At 44.0% G+C, this 19,535-nt stretch overlaps 1 long non-coding RNA gene across 1 annotated transcript; it reads left to right on the top strand.

The window, feature by feature from the left end:
• Nucleotides 1-304: 304 nt before the first annotated feature.
• On the top strand, nucleotides 305-19,285 carry LOC309325811. The gene is made up of 3 exons (XR_014150032.1): nucleotides 305-332; nucleotides 8,984-9,050; nucleotides 19,081-19,285. It is a non-coding gene; the product is annotated as an uncharacterized lncRNA (long non-coding RNA).
• The last annotated feature ends 250 nt before the right edge of the window (nucleotides 19,286-19,535 follow it).

Consider the following 19,535-nt stretch of genomic DNA (forward strand, 5'->3'; position numbering starts at 1 on the left):
GCGTATTAACTAGGCAAATTTGTTGTTGTTTTGAAGAACCATAGAAAAATTTGGATATGACAGTACAATAGCTTTGGAACCTTTGGGAAGAGCCAGCAATTTTTTTATGGGGAGCTTGTGGGGGGGTGTTTCCACAAAAAATAATAATAATTGTCGGCTGGATGTGACGTTCAGCCCATGGTCTGTTCAAACCTCTGTTTTAAAATGAGTGTCAAGCAGCAAGGCCAATGATAATGTCACAAAGGCTAAGATCCTAGAATGCTTTGCATATTCACTGATGTGCAGTGTACTCTTTTTTTGGATCGCCATCAGGTGTTACAGTTATGCACATGGTAAGTATGTGTATCAAGTTAGCGGGTTATACAATACAAGCCCGCAAGAGATTGCTTGGAAAATGACAAGTGTACAACCAGAGAAGGCACAGTCTAGGTTGACTCCTAGTTTATTATAGCACAGAGCCTGAGGGCAGGCTTTAGGGGAAATATTTCTGCCTCCAGGTGCCTGGAAGTTATGGATTTCGCAGCTTAAAGATCTCGCTTGTTTCCTTGCATTAGACACAAAGGTTTGAAGGTTCAGTGCCTGAGCAGCAACTTTCTTCAAGACAACTCGAGCTTTGCAAGAAACTTAAAGCATTGCCTTGTTACGCTCTTTCTGTTCAGTCTGTGCAACTACTCCGTGCCTGTTTGAAAGCTTTGAATTTAAATCGGATGAGAGGGAGGACTCTAGACACATAAAGAAGGGTAATGGCAGCCCAGAGCAAAATCAGCCACCGACTGAAGTAGCCCTTTCTCTCTCACAAAGTGGGTACTTTTGCTCTCTTCCCTATCACTTGGAGCACTGAGAGCAACACCAAAAAAGGGGGAGAGGAAAATGTTTAAGAAGTGTAGGCAGAGGAAATATACACTGGTAAATAACCTATGGAAACAGAGGTCTGGTCTTTGGGGATGGGGAACAATGTTAGAATTCCTGCTCCATGATTGCAGTCATGGGATTTTTGTCTTTCACATGATGTTATATGTTTTGACTCCACAGAGTGGGAAGTGACAGAGACAGAATGTTTGTGTTACTGTGTTCCGTGAAGTGGGACTATTGTCCTTTGTTGTTGTTTTCTCTTTGCTGTCTGATGCTAGAGAGAGAGGGAGCCATGTTGCAGTGCTCCATGTGTGTTTATATGTAAATAAAGTAGATTAGCCAAAATGCTGAGTTGCTGAGGTCTGTCACGCAAGGTGTGCAAACTCTGTGGATCCCTAAGTGTGCCGGTGTTGGTTGGCATCAGTCGCTGTGATGTTCGGGCTGAAGAAAGCTTTTGAAGCTTCCGAATGAAAGACCAGGAGGGAGGGAACATGCCAGTCACGCATGTGTCTCTGCTGGGGTCCTACTCGAGTGTAGGCTGAACTCCTGCCAAACATGTGGCCCTCCAGATGTTGTTGGATTCAAAGTCTTCTCTGCCCCAGCCACTATGGTCAATCAGGGAGGATGGAAGCTGTAGTCTGGCAAAGCTGAGATAGCTCAATTGGTAGAGTATCAGACTCTTATTCTCAGGATTGTGGGTTCCAGCCCCACCTTGTGCAAAATAATTCCTGCATTTCAGAGGGCTGGACTAGATGACCTTCCAGCTCTATGATTCTGTGACTCTAGCACCTGCAGGGCAACTCATTCCTCAGTCCTGTTGTTTACCACCTGCCTAGACGTGACTAATGGCGACCACGTGGCACATTACGGTCCAGAATAGAAATCAATCCAGCGACTCCAAACCGTATTTGCTTCTGCTGTTGTTTTCAGCCTGCTAACAATGCACAACTGATTGCATTCTTCCACCCCACCCTGCTATATAAATTGTTTCCTTTGCATTGGAATTTATGGTGTGGAAATAATCACATCATGGATTACGTTGATTATTTGTATCTTGCACAACTCATTGCGGAAATTTCGTTAAATAGTGGCGGCAAGATGAATGTGGCATAAACTGCAGAAAAACTGAAGCAGCTGGTGATGCCAGAGGCAGAAATTGCAACCAGTCTGTAACTCTGATGGCCCTTCGGCACCCACCAGCTAATGATCCTGACATGCATTTCTCATTTTGAGGAAGGAGGCATTTTGGGGGGCACCTTGCCTTGAATTGACTGTGATCAAAGGTTGGCTTTTGAAAATTCAGCCATTGTTGGGTGGGAATTAAAAACTAAAACCTGTAGGAAGATTGGCACATGAAGATGATGGACTTTTCGGAGCTAGCCGACCTGATTGGAAGAGTCTGCGACCAGAAGGAGGAGGATCACCAAGAAGAATGGAAGAAATTTAAAGACTATTTAGTTAAATATGTTAAACTAACTTAACTGGGGAAAGCTTGCAAAAACCAGATAGGCTTAGGATTTGAAGATGTAGGGTGACAAAATAACATGCTCAAAGTTGAACTGCAAAACAAGAAAGATGTTAAGTGAATAAGTTAAATTTTTAATAATTTAGGTTTTGGAAAACCATTAAAATGATTTACACTGAAATTCAACCGGGGGATACGAGAAAGTCACTTAGTAATGTTAATTGGATTAGTTTTAATAAGGTTATGATTTATGTTTGTTTGTGTATCTGTTTTGTTTGTCTACAAAAAAAAATTTGTGGAAAATTAATTTAAAAAAATTAAAAAATAAAATAAAACTAAAACCTGTAGTTTGAGGAGAAATAAACCCATATTTTTAAAAAAGCAATGCGTAGGAGAGTAAGAAACAAGCATGAGATTTGGGAGGACTGGGCTACTTGAATCTGCAGTGGTTTTATATGATTAGAAATAGTACAAGACTTCAATAAGAGAGAAATCTGGATTCAAACCTCATAACCCTATGTATTCTCTGCCCAGTGCAGAGAATAACATCAGATAGAAGGCTGTGGTAAAGTAGGCCACCCAAGAGAAGAAATGCCTTATGAACTGCACTCTGAGTCTTTAGCAAAGGAGCCATTGATAAATGCACATGGTGGTTTTTATAATATGAATATTGCAAGGAAGTGGGTTGTCTTATAAAAAAAAAAGCTCAGATAACTGAGCTTCCTCATCCAGCAGGTACCCAATATTTAAATAGAATATGTGAGCAGTGCATAACAGCTTTCTGTGATAAGTTCTCAAATGGAAGCAGAGCTTTTGCTCTTGACTGAGGCATGAAATGTCAGCTCTTGGAGATTAGGATTCTGCAGTAGGATTGGCTTAGGAATTGCCAGAGTGGAAAGCAGCGCTTTCATTCTAATATGGGCTAACACGTAAAAGCAAAGCTTCCTTCTTCTCTTGCTTGCAAAAATGCGAACTCAACTCCACATTTTCTGTTTGTATACTTAGATGCAGCTATGGGGTGAAATTCACCTGCTTGGATTAATAATAATAAGTCACAGAGAGGTGCTTTGGACGAAGGCAAATAGAAGCACATTATCTCAGTGAACCTGGTACACTAATGCCGAAAATTCACCACACTTGGAAAAGCTACAAAAATACACCTACACAATCAGCCAAAAAGATCAGTAGAACTAGCAAGTAGCAATCAAGATAAAAGACAGGAAGAGCACTTCTTGACTGTTGCTGTTTTGGGTTGGGATTCAACCACAAACTTAATAAATTCAGGTTGCACTTTTATAGTTAATATTGAGGTTCTGGACTTTTTGCAGTAAGGAAAGTGATGTTCTGGAAAGTGTAGGCTATCAATTGCTCTAACACAGCATCATCTAACCTCTTGCAATTAAATCAGAATGAATGCTCTTTAAATAGTCTAATCTCCCTGCAAACAAATCAGGATGAATGTTCAATAAACAACTCATATGGAAGCGCTCCATGTGAAAGGTAAGTTAGAAGGATCATAAAAACCATCAGAAGCTGTCACAAGCACAAAAGTGCAAGATAGACTTTGCCTGCTGCCTAGAAGATAAGAAAGTTGGCACCAGCTGAACATGTCAGAGCAGAGTTCCAGGAGCCCAACAGTGCTGTGGAAAAGGCCCTTTCTCTGATAATCATAAATACAAACTTCAAAGGCTAAAGAAGAGGTCTAAAGTGGCAAGCAGGTTCATGAGAGAATGGTGGTCTCCTAGATCTCTCAGTGAGACAACCGCTTTGAATGATGCCACAAGGACAGAACTGGTGATGAAGGCAGGAAGCATAGTAGCACTGAAACATCTGATTGTGCTGCTGGGATATTTTTCAGTACCCCTGAAATGGAAAATGCACCCCATGAGAAAGGCATGCCCCTACTGGGAGGGGTAATTGCAGTGAGAAAATGGGGAGGGGTTTTGAAGTGCATGGGGATAAATTAATTGACCTGTAACGTTATTCCATAAGAATGTCACTGGGAGACATGCTATGTCATGACTTAACATAGTTCCCAGGAGTATTCTGGCCTAGATTCCTGGAGAGACACTGTGATGCTACAAGTGGATGTTGAAGTTTAAATTTAAGTTTGAAAAGCAACCTTATGGAGTTGGTCACCTTATGGAGTTAAGTAAGCCCAGTACATTTCCGAGCACAATTCAAAGTGTTGGTGCTGACCTTTAAAGCCCTAAACGGCCTCGGTCCTGTATACCAGAAGGAGCATCTCCACCCCCATCATTCAGCCCGGACACTGAGGTCCAGCTTTGAGGGCCTTCTGGTGGTTCCCTCATTGTGAGAAGTGAGGTTACAGGGAACCAGGCAGAGGGCCTTCTCGGTAGTGGCCTGTGGAACGCCCTCCCAGCAGATGTCAAGGCAATAGACAACTATTTTACTTTAAAAGACATCTGAAGGCAGCCCTGTTTAGGGAAGTTTTTAATGTCTGACGCTGTATTGTTTTTGATATTTTGTTGGAAGCTGAACAGAGTGACTGGGGAAACCCAGCCAGATGGGCGGGGTATAAATAATAAATAATAAATTATTATTATTATTATTATTATTATTATTATTATTATTATTATTGACATCCACTACCACCAAAATGTTAGCAAAATGTTAGCAAAATTCCCCATTTTTCAGGTGAGAAAAAGTGAAAGAACCTGAAAGTGTGTTTGTGTTTTTGGCCCACCTTTACTTACCATCATTAGCAAAAGGTGATTATTGTGGTAGAGGATCATATCCTCCTCTTTCTGGGGCCATATTTGATGCTGAGAAAAAGGTGAGCCTTTCCTGAAATGCACTTTGTCCTCCTGTTTGGCACAGTTTAGCACGTGGGCCAGTTCTTGCACTCTCACCTTCTCCATGAGTCACACGGATTCTAAGGGATGCCAGTCTTGTGTTAGATTCATTATATGATTGGTTGGCTGCTTTCAATGCAATGCTGCCTGTTTAGTATGCAGTGTGGTGGTCCCCATGTCACATGGCCATCTTTGATAAGGACAGGCACAGCTCTGCAGTGCTTGACATATCGGATCAGGCATTCCTCTGGTCCAGCCATCTGTTCCCAAGAATAGTCATCCAGACACTTTTTAGGATACTTGCAAACAGAGTGTGATGGAAATAGCCCTCCCTTGCTGTTTGTCCCCAGCATTTGCTATTCAGAGTGGGGTTGACAAATCAGTCTATTTCTGGTCTGTGTTGATCTCAAATGCTCATAACTCTGTTCTGTCTCCTTTTCCCATCAACCTGATTTTCTTTAAAATCCATATAAATATCTGTTTTCAAATATGTGTTTTATCACAACAATTCATACATAAATACATGTTTTAGCTCATCATACACATTTCCAAATGTATTTGATCCTAGAATACCTACATTCTGGTATTTTTTTTTTAATTGAAACTTGTATTATAAAATTCAGAAAATTGTGAAATCCAAAAGACAATTACACCCTGAGCCATATGTTAGCAAAATTAGGTATACCAAATTAGGTACAGTGGTGCCCCGCAAGACGAACGCCTCGCAAGACGGAAAACCCGCTAGACGAAAGGGTTTTCCGTTTTGGAGGCGCTTCGCAAAACGAATTTCCCTATGGGCTTGCTTCGCAAGACGAAAATGTCTTGCGAGTTCCTGCAGGGGTTTTTCCCTCCCCCCTTTTCCTAAGCCCTAAGCGGCTTATCAGCTGATCCGCTGATAAGCCGCTTATCAGCTGATCCGCTAAAAGCCGCTAAACCGCTAATAGCGCTAATCCGCTAAGCTGTCAATGGGCTTGCTTCGCAAGACGAAAAAACCGCTATACGAAGAGCCTCACGGAACGGATTAATTTCGTCTTGTGAGGCACCACTGTATGTTCAATGGGAAAATATGGACCAAATGAAGTTATTCTCCATCCTTAATTTCAGATTTATAATTTAAAATGCATTGTTAGGGAGTCTTCCTGTGAAGTTAGTCCATGGGTAGGCAAACTAAGGCCTGGGGGCCAGATCCAGCCCAATCACCTTCTGAATCCAGTCTGCGGACAGTCCTGGAATCAGCATGTTTTTACATGAGTAAAATGTGTCCTTTTATATAAAATGTTCTCTGGGTTATTTGTGGGGCCTGCCTGGTGTTTTTACGTGAGTAGAATGTGCACTTTTATTTAAAATGCATCTCTGGGTTACTTGTGGGGCATAGGAATTTGTTCATTCCCCACCCCAAATATAGTCCAGCCCCCCCCCCCAAGGTCTGAGGGATAGTGGACGGGCCCCTGCTGAAAAAGTTTGCTGACTCCTGATTTAGTCTATTCCTCTCTGATTGTATGGAACCATTTAGGGGAGGGGTATATTTGAAGCTCTGTGGACTATTAATAAACTTGAGCCGAACCAAACTATGAAATTAGCAGCCACATCATCTGTACCCTGCAGACACCCACTACAATGAGACTGCAAAACTTCATTGTTGTTGCTTGGTGCATTTATTCTGAATGAATCATTGCTTTCTTTGGCATGTGCACATGGTGAACATGTGGTGAAGGGGAGGGGAAGATGGGCAGTGCTTCCATATGTCTAGCGTACATCACGGATACAACATACTGTATATAGACTTGTAGCTGGTGGTTTTGTAATATGCATAAAGGCCCTTGACTTTTAGAAAAAGAGTCACAGGTTGTACGCAGTGTGAGCAATTCCAAAATCTAGAAGGTTCATCAACTTAGATACAGTTCCTCCCAATCTACTGTTATGAGTTGGAGGGGGGGTAGGTTGTATGTGAAGACTCTTTAAATTCCTGGAATAGCCAGGCTAGCTTCCTCGTGAGATACAGTGGTGCCCCGCAAGACGAATGCCTCGCAAGACGAAAAACCCGCTAGATGAAAGGGTTTTCCGTTTTGGAGGCGCTTCGCAAAACGAATTTCCCTATGGGCTTGCTTCGCAAGACGAAATGTCTTGCGAGTTTTTCCGACTTTTCCCCCCTTCCCCCCCTTTTTCTAAGCCGCTAAGCCGCTTATCCGCTTATCCGATAAGCCGTCAATGGGCTTGCTTCGCAAGACGAAAAAACCGCTAGACGAAGAGAATCGCGGAACGGATTCTTTTCGTCTTGCGAGGCACCACTGTAATGAGTGGGCACCCTTCCCACAACTGGCTGGTAGTTAGAAGGACAAAGGCCAGAGTTGAGAGTGGAGTTATGTGAGCAAGAAGCTAGAAGCAGAGCTGAGCAGGCAGCTGAGCAACAAAGCCATGCCTAATTTCTGCTGGAATCCAAGGCTCTGGCAAGACCCTCTTGGAGTGTTAATGCTGTGAACCCCTCCATCGTAGGCTCAGGTTGTATAGATGTGTGAATAAACCTTACATCATAACGACATCGCAGTCTCTCCTGTACCTCATTCCAAAGGAAACACAAACCCTGGAACCCCAGGAATCTCACGTCAATCGGAGATTGCGGTTAAGGTTAGGGTTTGATCCAGTTCATATGTAAAGGCAAACCTACCTGACTGACACTTTCTGAAACCATATTTGAGCTGACACAAGCAGCCATCCTTCAACACTTGCATTTACCTGAATTTTGCAACGCAGTTCTCTAGCCAAGTAATGTATGCAAAAATGTATGCAAAATACTGTTGTAAAGTGTGCCTATAAATGCATATATTAGTGAAGCCATAATACAAAAATGCATTCTGTTAGGGAAAATAGCTTTGGGGAAATGTGTGATCAGGCAATATTGCTTTGCAAAAACGTGTGCATTAGGAGAAATTAGCACTAAAATGCTGGTGCATTTCCAGGAGGACTTGGGGAAATGAGTAACAGAGAGGAATTGACAGATTTGTGCATCCCTGGTAGCCAGCATCTCCTCCAGAACAAGCAGGACGCATCCCATTGGCTATCCACTTGCATCATCTGGAGTGGGAATTCTGTTTGTTGGAACACCCTCTGCCCTATTCAGAGGGTAATTTCAGGCCCACCACAGATAGGCTTAACCCTTAGGGATGCCCTGTGTGTGGTCATGCAATTTTTAACAATCATCGCTGCAGACAGATCCACCACTCATCAGCTCGGGGATTACCCTGCTTGCTAGGTCTTGTTTCTACAGCTGCTGTTTCAGAAGCACTGCCTTCAAGCAAAACATCAACACGAGCAAATTCACTTTACTCCTTGTAACAATGCTGCCACATTTCTTCACAAGATCGTGTATTTGAAATGTTCGGTCTATGTGCCGTTGGGATGGACTCGCAGCCTGTTTAGAAGACTGCCAATTATAACGCTAAGGGGTCTCCCATTTGCCTTGGCTAATGTTGCCACCACAAAGGCTCTTTTTGTCTCTTCTTCACATGGATACATTGGCTCAGAGGCTTAGCGGCCACAAACACTTTGGGAATAAGGACTTTGATGGGGTTACGTTGTTCAAAACTCCCTGGAAACAGAGCAGCTAGCCTAGCTTGTGTAGAGGCTGAATGTTTTCCTTTTGTTCTCATCTATTCTTAGCATCGCTACTCAGTTTCCATCCAGTTGCACCAGTAAAGTCAACACCTGTCTTTCTAAATATAGACAAGTGTCTTTTCAGTCCCTTCCCCCTTCCACTGTTTCTTTTTCCTGGAACGGATTCCAGTTTGTCTCTATGACTGGCCCTCACTGTCACGTTTCCTGAATTGACCTTTATCATCACACTCCTTTTTAGGATCTTCTCCTCCTGTGAAAGGAAGGGCTTAGCAGGAATGGGGGATCTAGGCCGATATCAGGGACAGGTGAGAAATCAGATTTTGTCTGCATTTTAATGAGAAGCTTCCTAATCCACACAGTCCAAGCCAATATGCTAACCGAAACATAGCTATTCTCTTAATTTTGCACATTTCCAAATTTTGCATTAGTTTGATTCTTATTGTAGTTTATCTTGAAAATTCTCAATAATTATTTTTTTAATGAAATTTGCACATTTCCCATTTTTGCAATGCACTTCACCAGCGACCCAGATGTACAAAAGTGCATACATTAGGAGAAAGCATGCATATGAAAGAATACATTAGTGAAAGCAATGTCAGTGTGCATTAGATAGGTTGGCCCTAAAATGTGAACTGAATCAAATTTCTTCTCCACCCCCAATCTTGAGATCCTTTTAAAAAAAAACTTGGAAATACCATGGAGCAAAACCAGGACCTTCTGTGTGCACAGAATGTACTCTGTCATTGAGCTATGGAACCTCTCCCCTCATTCTTGGAGAGGATGGTGGAGAAGGAACTGCAAGTGTTCTTGGATGACACAGCTCATCTGGTTCAAACTTCAGTCTTGGTTTAGGCCTGGTTTTGAAAGTGCATGTCAGGCGTCAGATGCTCCAACCCTCCACAGGGTAGGTTGCCAGGAAACGATAAGACAAGGAAAGTTCTTACCAATGTTGTTTATTCAATATTTACAGAGAGAGGCTTAGAAATGCAGCCTCCTGGAGCAATGGCATTGCTCCAAGTGAAACCCCACCCCCTCCATCTCTCCCATTATGCGGTATCCCTACGGTAGCTGAGCTGTGCCTTCTGCCTCAGAGCTCTCTGCTCTCCTACTTTCAATGCCCGCCAGGTTCTGGGAGGGGGGGGGTCTGATAGACAGATGATAGATAGATAGATATAGATAGATATAGATAGATAGATGAGAGAGAGAGAGAGAGAGAGAGAGAGAGAGAGAGAGAGAGAGATAATTTATTATGGTTGGAGACAAGCTTATAAAACACACTTGGGGGTACAGTCACAGAAGGAAAACAAACAATTAAAACAATGTACAACAATAAATTACCGCAGGGACCTGACCCGGAGTCACCCATAGAACCGAGTTTGGGAATTTTCTTAGCAAACTAGTTTGAGTTGGGAGATGGTCTGCACCTACAGATCTGTACACAGAATCTGGGGACCATCCAGGTCATCTTCTGATCTTTGCCTAACAGGAAAAGGTCGATTTTTTGCTTATCCGGGAGGTCAGCGAGCCTCACCAGTAGGGGATCAATGGTCTTACTACGTGCCTCTTCATAAAAGGGACATCTAAAGAACAAGTGCTCTGGGCTTCCTATCTCCCCCAATGAACAGCACAAAGTCTCTGAGCATATGCGGGGGGGGGGGTCTGGAATGCTTTCTAAAGACACCGAGTCTGTCAGTTCTCTCTCCCCTGGTGCTTCTTCTTCCTCCTCCTCCTCCTCTCCCATTATTTCCCAGCTTTCCCCCTCATCTGCCTCTGAGTTGTGACCTCCCTCAACCCCCTGTTGTAATTCTGAACTGTCTCCTTTTTCTCTGGAAGGGTCAGGCTGGGGAAGCGGTCTCCACTATTCCTCCTCTGCCCTGTCCCTGACAGTGAATCAGCCTTGGTTGCCCTGACAGATGACCTGTCTCGGGAGAAGGTCAGGGGGAATGTGAGCTTGCTAGTATTACTCAGTTTCTCAGGGGCTTTTGATATCATTGACCATGGTATCAGAGGCACTGTATTACAGTGGCTTCCTTCCTAATGGCATGGCCAAGTCCAGAGAGTTGCATTCGGGGTCCATGGGACACTATTTTGTCTCCAGTGCTATTCAACTGTATATGAAGCCACTGGGAACAGTCACGAGGAGTTTCGGAGCATGATCACACACAATTCTACTTCTCCATAACATCTGACTCAGGAGAGGCTGTGCAAGCTGTGATCAGTGTCTTAATGCATTGGTGGACCAGCTGAGGACCAATAAACAGAGTTTGAGTCCTGGGAAGATGGAGGCTCTGTGGATAGATTCTTGCCTGGAAGTTGGGTCAGTTGCCTGTCCTTGATGGGGTTGCACTCCCTCTAAAGGAGCAGGTACACAACTTGGATATGTCCTGAATACATCTTTGTCAAAGAGGACCAAGTGTCCTCAGTGGCTCGGAGTGCCTTTTACCAGCTTTGCCTGGTATGCTGTACCTGGATTGGGATAATTTGCTCACTGTAGAGCATGCACTGACCTCAAGGCTGGGCTACTACAATGGGCTTTGTACAGAGCTCCCCTTGCACCTGGTTCAGAACTCCCACTGGTGAAGAACACAGAGCCTAGACTGCTGATGGGGGCAGACAACCGACAGCATGTAGCATCTTTGCTAAAACATCTGCACTGGCTTCCCACATCATACTGGGTCATGGTCAAAATTATTGGGCTGGATATACAAAGCCCTGAACAATTTGGGTCTAGGCTAAGCTAAGGATAAGCTCGATCACTGGGAACTTGTGGAGGAGCATTGCTAGTTGTCCACCTACGTTACAAAGGTCCAGTTGTCCTCAACTAGAACTCAGGTACTTAGCGTTAGCGGTCCCATGTTGTGCAACATTCCTCCAGCAGAGATTCAGAAAGCATCCTACCTTTTCACTTTCAAGCATCTCTTGAAGAGCTTTTTATGCTGACATACCTTTGCAGTTGTTCAAAAGGTCCCTTGGATAGTCAGTCATTTTGACAATTGCTTCATATTGCTTTTAATTATTTTTTACGTCATTGTACACCGCCCTGATGTTTTTCAGGAGGTCGGTATAAAAATACTTTAATAAATAAATAATTTCTTCTTCTTCTTCTTCTTCTTCTTCTTCTCCTCCTCCTCCTCCTCCTCCTCCTCCTCCTCCTCCTCCTCCCTCTTCCTCTTCTTCTTCTTCCTCTTCTTCTTCTCAACTGCTTCTTGGTCTCCCCAGCTAAGTCACAGACAGACTAGTTTTCTATAAAGGTAAAGGTACCCCTGCCCGTACGGGCCAGTCTTGACAGACTCTAGGGTTGTGCGCTCATCTCACTCTAGAGGCCGGGAGCCAGCGCTGTCCGCAGACACTTCCAGGTCACGTGGCCAGCGTGACGAAGCTGCTCCGGCGAACCGGCTCCAGAGCAGCACACGGAACGCCATTTACCTTCCCGCTAGAAAGCGGTACCTATCTACTTGCACGTAACTGTGCTTTTGAACTGCTAGGTGGGCAGGAGCTGGGACCGAACGACGGGAGCTCACCCCGCCGCGGGGATTCGAACCGCCGCCCATGCGATCGGCAAGTCCTAAGCGCTGAGGTTTTACCCACAGCGCCACCCGTCACAGACTGACTAGTTTTCTATAAGCTGCATTAAAAAAACCAAACTGAAAACCAAAGTATATTCCCTCCCTGTCCTCCCATTGCATCACCTCCTGGTTGACAAATCCGAATAATTAATTTTTTATCATTGTGCTCCTAGGCTGACATTTCCATCTTAAAAGAAAGAAAGGAGCATGTTTAATTAAAGAAGAAAGTGCTTGGGTTTAACAACACTTCAATCACACATACACAGTTTAATAACATGCTGTCCTTTCAGAGCAACACAGTCGCTTTTCAAGCAATATTTGCTCTCCCCCTCCACCGTTTCTAAAGTCTGTTTTCTCAGAATCGTCGCAGCAGCAATCTGCCAAAAGCTGAACACAATTAGCAGAGACCAGAAGCATAAAATTTGTACACTCAAATGCTTTGGGAGTGACTTCATCCATTCATTTTGGGCTGTATCGCTCAGTACCACACAGCAGCTTCTTGTTCCACCAATATTATTTCTGAATGACTTTGAATAAGACCCTTAACTGGGTTTAATTCTGTTTGCATTTGTGTGTGTGTGTTGGATTGGTTGGATGCAGAGGAATGGTGGGAGGAATCAGCTGAGAAACCACCAAGGGAAGAGGACTCAGAGCCCAGGCAATGGTGGCGGGAGACAATGAGTGGTCAGAGGGGAAAGCTGCAGAGGTAACAGGACTTAGTGACCTGGGAGAGTCTGTGGCAGAGAGAAGCCCAGAATCAGAGGCAGAAGCTGAAAAAGGAGAGGAGGAAGCAAAGAGGCATCAAGTCAGGCTGGTGAAGAGTCCTGCTGTGACCAGCTCCCATTCCCCCCTGACTCCCAGAACCAGAAGAGGCATGAAAAGGGAGGAGCCAAGGCAGACAGATAGGCTCAGTCTCTGATTGCTTGGAAAAAGCCCTGGGGAGGAGCAGACAGCGGTGGGGAGGCAGGGACTTTCAGTCTCAGCAACTGATTTCATGGAGTAAGACCTATGGGGAATGAGCTGTTGTGCTCATTAGGCCAAGTCAGTGCTCACTCAGCCAAGTCTGTGAAGGTCATGGTTTTGCTCCAACTCTGGACTGTGCGATTTACTGACCACCTCACTCTGTGACAGTGTGAGAGAGAGTGAGAGAGATATAGATATATATAGGCATTTGTGTGCTGATCTATAGCACAAAAATTTCTGGGCAGGTTGCAATAAATCAGTAGACACAAAACCCCCAATCTAAATATAAAATTAAACATAAAACCATAAAATCAAAATCTGTCTTAAGTACAACACAAACAAAAACTCACCACACCCCAAAAATTAAGACTCAAAAACTGGAGACTATTTTGTGCATTGCTACATTGCAAAATTTGTTTCATAACATTTGGAGGCTGAGTTTTTTCCAGTAATGATGTGAAATGATCCTAAGTCAGAGAAAGAATAAATGGAAAATGTAGGCACTGGGGTTCCTTGTAGCTTCTTAAGTCAAGCAGTTTCTGGAAATGACAGGGGTAAGCAAAGGAATTAAGATTTTGTAAAGAAACTAAATGCAAGTTATCACCCTGGTACATAATATTCACCCCAAGGTTCTGAAAGAACAGGCAGAGACAATTACAGGGCAGTTATCAATCATTTTTGACAACTCATTAAAAACAGATGAGTTACCAGTTGACTGAAGGACAGCAGGGGAAGTCACAGCATTTAAGCAGATGATAAACAGGAAATTAGATGCCATTGTAACCAACCTTAATACCTTATTTAAAGCATAAAGGCTAAGAATAATTACTGCAATGCAAACTTTTCACTCCAAGGTGATTTAGATTAAGGTATCAGAGCACTGAGAGAGTGGTAAAAGGCAGAGGTCAGTCCTGATCACCTTTTTCGTAGCTAGGACTTTTGTGTGGGAAGAGGGCGGGGAAGATGCTAGGCAAGGAAATTGATGGGATGGAGGAAATGGAGAACAACTTATCTATTACGCTGTCCTCATCAATCATTGCTTAATGAACTATAAGTAGCATGGATCAGAATCCTAGTATCTCTAATGGTCACAGGGAAGGAAATGCTTTTTTTGCAACAGAAATCCCTTTTATTGGACCAACGTTGCTCATATCAACACCGTATATCTCAAGCACTCTTATACTGTGCCCCAAGGAATATTGGGAATTGTAGTTTGTTAATGGTACTGATCTCACAAAGTTACAATTCCAAGCACAGTTCCCAGGATTCTCCATGACAGTGAACATGGCATAAAGGTAAAGGTAAAGGGACCCCTGCCTATTAGGTCCAGTCGTGGCCGACTCTGGGGTTGGGGCGCTCATCTCGCTTTATTGGCCGAGGGAGCCGGCGTACAGCTTCCGGGTCATGTGGCCAGCATGACTAAGCCGCTTCTGGCAAACCAGAGCAGCGCACAGAAACGCCGTTCACCTTCCCACCGGAGCGGTACCTATTTATCTACTTGCACTCTGAGGTGCTTTCAAACTGCTAGGTTGGCAGGAGCAGGGACCGAGCAACGGGAGCTCACCCCGTCGTGGGGATTCGAACCACGACCTTCTGATTGGCAAGTCCTAGGCTCTGTGGTTTAACCCACAGCACCACTCGAGTCCCAATTTAGAGATTTAGAGTCTGGCAAAACCTGGATTTTAAATAGAGGATGGAGGCTTGAAGAGGCTCCAGACTTCACTTTCAATAAACAACTAATTTACTTTTAAAAGACAACTGAAGGAGGGAATTTTTTAATGTCTGATGCTGTATTGTTTTTAATATTAAGTTGGAAGCTGCCCCAGAGTGGCTGGGGAAACCCAGCCAGATGGGCAGGGTCTAAATAAATTATTATTATTATTATTATTATTATTATTATTATTATTATTTATTTCAACCTCATGGATGGCTCTCAACAGCATACAGATGACAGCAGATGTGACAGGGCTTTGGCAATGCATCCCTGCTTTTCCTAACACGCTTGCTTACACGTGAGGAGGCTGAATGGCCAAATAGGGCCCTTGCCCTGAGCTGCGTATAAAAAACAGTCTAGTGTCAAATGCACAAATTATCACTTTCCAGGGTACAATTCCCTTCCCAGGATCTCTGCAGAAGTCGGTCGCCCGGTGGGGTTGCAATAGCCACAGCAATAGCCTTTTGTCAGTGGAGTGCCAGCTGCCATCATCACCCACTGAAATTAGTGAAATTAGTGACGGATGCATCTTATCTCTAGAGCAGTGGCACCCACATGCATGCACTGGGAGGGTCACATAGCCTGTTTTTTCAAACACTGCAGCTGCTGATAAATCTTGTTAAACCGTTGAACAGAGCCAGCTCTACCATTAGGCGGCTGCCTCAGGCAGCCAGCTTGCAATGTCAGGGAAGTTATTTAATTTCCTATTTCTGTATTTTTACTGCTAGGGAGTGGGAGAGGTGTTTGTAAGGTTTTTCTGCCTCAGGTGCCAGAATAACTTGGCTGGTCTTGAATCCTCTATATCCTGACTTGACATAAGTAGAGGCCACCATTAGGCTCTGACTTAAGCGGCCAAATGCCTTGGGCTGGTTCTGGCGATGACTTGTGATTTTGTACCTTTTATTTATTTATTTTTAAAACCCTACTCGTCGTTAATAAATCATTCCATTTGTTTTGAAAGGTTTCTAAACTGTGTTCCGGGAGTAATAGCCCTCACAAGGTGATGTGCGGTTGTAAAATAAAATGTAACACTGTATAAAGTACATCACCCATATAAACCAATACACCTGTTAAAGTCATGATACACATCTCATGTATGATCTAGTTGAGATTCCTGCAATTCAGGGGGTTGGACTAGATGACCCTCGGGATCCCTTCCAACTCTTCAATTCTACAATTTTATATTTCAATGAATGATACAAATTGATGTAAAGCACAAGGCTTAATGAAATGTAGACTGATAAGTGGGTATAGGTTTTCAGCCTAAATTGATATGATATTTTCAGCAGGCAGTGGAATCTATAGGTATGGAGCAACCACCAAGAAAGCCCTGCTCCTGGTATCTACCACTCTAGCATCTTTCAGTGATGAGCCAGAGGGCAAGGCCTTAGATATGGATCTTAACGCACAAGCAGCCTTGTGCTGCTGCAGGTTGTGTTTCAAATAACAATGTCTCATCAGTTCTGCCATATTAACAAATATAACCCTCAGTGATAACAAAGTTATCAATGATATCTTTATATGTGTCAACACCACGGTTTTCCCAGTGCATCTCTAACCACATGAATTCACATCCTTTTTGCTTATAAATCAGTGGGAGGCAAACCATTGCAGACTAAATGAATCTGGTAAGCCAAGTTGCCTTCAGCGATATTCTGATTTTGAGATTCCCCGCGAGCATTTTTCTGGACTGCAGAAATCAATTCTTAAACAAACAAGCAAACAAGCAAATAAGCAATGAAATCAGAGATGCCAACTGCGTCCGTGGTTTCACTCCAGAAGAAAACAGTTACATCAGAGTACTTAGATGCACAAACGTACCACAAACCCTGCTCTCTGAGATTCTTAAGGTGGTCTCCCTGCCCAGCAGCATAGAGGGAACAACTGGTGGATGGGTGGTGTCAGAGACTGGGCAGAGGAAGAAAGGTGGAGACCCCCTCCCCATACTGACCCTTCCAGGGAGGAGGAAGAAGAAGACAGTATAGATTTACAATAGGGGTTTGAGGGAGGTCACACCTCAGAGGCAGATGAGGGGGGGAGTTGAGAAATCATGGGAGAGCCAGAATAGCTATCTGACATGTCATTAGAAAGCTGCTGACCTTTAAAGCCCTAAACGGCCTCGGTCCAGTATATCTGAAGGAGCGTCTCCACCCCCATCGTTCTGCCCAGACACTGAGGTCCAGCGCAGAGGGCCTTCTGGCGGTTCCCTTGCTGTAAGAAGCCAAGTTACAGGGAACCAGGCAGAGGGCCTTCTCAGTAGTGGCGCCCGCCCTGTGGAACGCTCTCCTACCAGATGTCAAAGAGAAGAACAACTACCAGACTTTTAGAAGACATCTGAAGGCAGCCCTTTGAAGCTTTTAATGTTTGATGAAGCTTTTAATGTTTGATGCATTACTGTATTTTAATATTTTGTTGGAAGCCGCCCAGAGTGGCTGGGGAAGTCCAGCCAGATGGGTGGGGTATAAATAAATAAATTATTATTATTATTATTATTATTATTATTATTATTATTATTATTATTATTATTTTCCAGACCTGCCATCTCACAGAATGCAGCGGGCCTTAAAGGTAGGAGAGCAAAGAACTAGAAGACAGAGAACACTTAGCAGCACCCGTAGAGGAGGTGATGATGGTGACGAATGAGGAAGTGGGAGAGATGGGGGATTCACTCGGGACAAGGCCATTATCCAAGAGACTGGGTTCTATAGTCTCTCTCTGTAAAGTCTGAAATAAAAGAGGACTGTAAGAAACTTTTCTTGTCTTTATACTTTCCTGGGCAGCCAGGAGCCGCTGATAGCACCCTGACAGTTGGGTTGCCTTGCCTTCCTAACATTCACGTCCCAGCCACTTATCAGGATGATGCAGGGGCGGGGAGGCAGCGAGCTCTAGCTGGTCATCAATGAAACTCTGTCCTGTCCCTCCTCCCCATGGTCCTGGTACTTGGCAGTGGTGCCAGCAGGGTGGCTGTAAGCAGGATATAACCCTCCCTGCTGGCCACTCGTTAGTGATGTACTTTAAAGGTGCTCAGCACAGCAGCCCGTGGTCCTATTTACATTGTACTCTAAGGGGGCTCCTTTACCGGTAAATTCCACCAACTTCTGCCAAAAGGAAAGTGTTGCAGCAATTTCCCCTTCTCCATAATAGTGAATGGGGAGTGGGATCTGGATCATGAGCTGAACCAGGCCACCTCTTTGGACCACAGTGGGCTGCATCCCAAAACACTGTATCAGGATCTGAAGCAAAACTCATGGTCTGCACACACCCTTACCTCAGCCTGCTTAGCTTCAGCAGTGGAACGGGATTATGTGCCTTAAGACAAGTTTTGGATAAGGCATCTCTGTGTATTGTATTCACTAGCCACATGCATGTGCTCCACAGCCCTGAAGCCATTAATGCTAGGTGGCACCTACTTCACAACACAAAGAAGTTGGGGTACATAGAAAATGTCCATCTCCCAGACCACTCTCTGCAAGACAGATTGGCCATGAAGATACAGAAGTTAGCCATCACTGTACCCGATTATTGCAGTGCTCTCTGCATGAGCGAATTCATCTTTTATTACTCTGCTGGCTTTATAGTCAGGGAGAATGCTGCTCTCACAAGGGTGAAAATTATGTGTGCATGGAAATTTGACAGCTGTCATCCATTTGGCGACTGCTGCTGTGATCTTAAACCCAGTCCTTCTGAACGAGAAAGTGGTATCTTTATAAGCAGGTGAAAGCTTTGGTCAATGGCGAAATGAAGTGTAGAATTGCCCACAGGAATTCTACAATTCATTGCTTTTTCTACCCTTCTTGCATATTTAACCTTTACCTTTTGTTTCCAGCATGGATATATAGAGGAAGAAGCTTTGCAGTCACCCTACATTTCCCATTAAGGCCTGTCCATCATGGAAATAGGAACAAATTCAATAAACTTATAATGGCTGTTCTATGAAAAGCTCACCTGCTCTGATTCTAAAATGGCAAATCCCTTCTGCTGAGGACATGTCCATGCTTGGTGTTTTCATTTGTTGCTTTCACTGAAGGTGCTCTAAGCTCTCTGACAACGTTCATGAAATGTGACAGCCTTCAACAACCTGTTCCTCCCTAGCTCCTTTGGACTACGGTTTCCTTGAGCACCTGATACATGCATTCATTTGCAGACCTCTCCCTGGTACATGTGACTTGGCTGAAGAAGCCACACTGCAAAATCTGGAGATGTGCGGGTTTTGAAGGATGGCTGGGTTCAAGTCCACCTCTTGTTTCAGAAAGTGCACATTTGGTAAGTCGGCTTTTAAATGCGCACTGAATCAATTTTGTCCCCATACCTAGTTACAGTAGAAAACATCTGCATGGCATCAGGCCACAAAGGTCTAAAACTGGGCTGCAGCCTGCAAACATCAGATCCTCTAACTGTCCCTATTTTCCAGGGACAGTCCCAAATTTACAGAAGCTGTCCCAGCTTCTGATTTGATCCTGAAATGTTCCACTTTTGCTTAGGACATCCCTGTTTTCACCGGAGAAACATTGGAGGATATAAAGTTATGCAACCCCTGAGCCAAGGAG

Source organism: Podarcis erhardii, assembly GCF_964252035.2.
Source record: "Podarcis erhardii genome assembly, chromosome: 12".
NCBI lineage: Eukaryota > Metazoa > Chordata > Lepidosauria > Squamata > Lacertidae > Podarcis > Podarcis erhardii.